Source organism: Octopus bimaculoides, chromosome 19 (genome assembly GCF_001194135.2).
Source record: "Octopus bimaculoides isolate UCB-OBI-ISO-001 chromosome 19, ASM119413v2, whole genome shotgun sequence".
Taxonomy (NCBI): domain Eukaryota; kingdom Metazoa; phylum Mollusca; class Cephalopoda; order Octopoda; family Octopodidae; genus Octopus; species Octopus bimaculoides.
Genome location: NC_068999.1, coordinates 8,437,967 through 8,438,701, shown reverse-complemented (window position 1 = coordinate 8,438,701; position 735 = coordinate 8,437,967). Strand labels below are relative to the sequence as shown.

The following is a 735-nucleotide window of genomic DNA, read 5'->3' as shown; positions in this document are numbered from 1 at the left end:
TATATATATATATATATATATATCAGAACTACCTGCTGTAAGTGAGTGCAAGTGTGTTTATTCAAGTAGGTCAGTGATCAAATTCCATCCTGGCATTTTCTTCTGTGTAGACAATCTTGGGCCCACATTGTCCAATGTGCCTCTTTCTTTTTTTTTTTTATTAAAGATTGTAGAGTGGGGTGTGACTTAAGTTAACGTGGTTGCTATTTCTAGCAAGCTATGCAACCGTGTGGAGCCTATTTGATGTTATGTATGTATATTTAACTATATATGTATGTGTGTGCGTGAGGATATATGTATGTGTGTGTGTGACTATTCGTTGGTACAGAAGTATTTTTGACTTCTATTTTTTAGCGATGTAGGTGCTTATGTAGTGCCCTTGTGTATATATGTGCATATCTAATATTGTATGTATATATTGTATTAATTTGCCTGTACGGCTGATAATTCACTTGCCACTCGTGACAGTATTTTAATAATACCATCCCTATCTTTATTTATATATATATAAATGCGGGTGACACGTAAAAGCACCCACTACACTCTCTGAGTGGTTGGCGTTAGGAAGGGCATCCAGCTGTAGAAACTCTGCCAAATCAGACTGGAGCCTGGTGTTGCCATCCGGTTGCACCAGTCCTCAGTCAAATCGTCCAACCCATGCTAGCATGGAAAGCGGACGTTAAACGATGATGATGATGATGATGATGATATATATATATATATATATATACACAT

General features: G+C 37.0%; 1 protein-coding gene across 1 annotated transcript in view; it reads right to left on the bottom strand.

Moving 5' to 3' along the window:
• LOC106879793 (leucine-rich repeat-containing protein 40) overlaps positions 1–735 on the bottom strand; it is a gene marked incomplete at its 5' end in the record, with an annotated part of 16,977 nt that overhangs the window by 5,414 nt on the left and 10,828 nt on the right. The gene's annotated exons all lie outside the window — the stretch shown is intronic.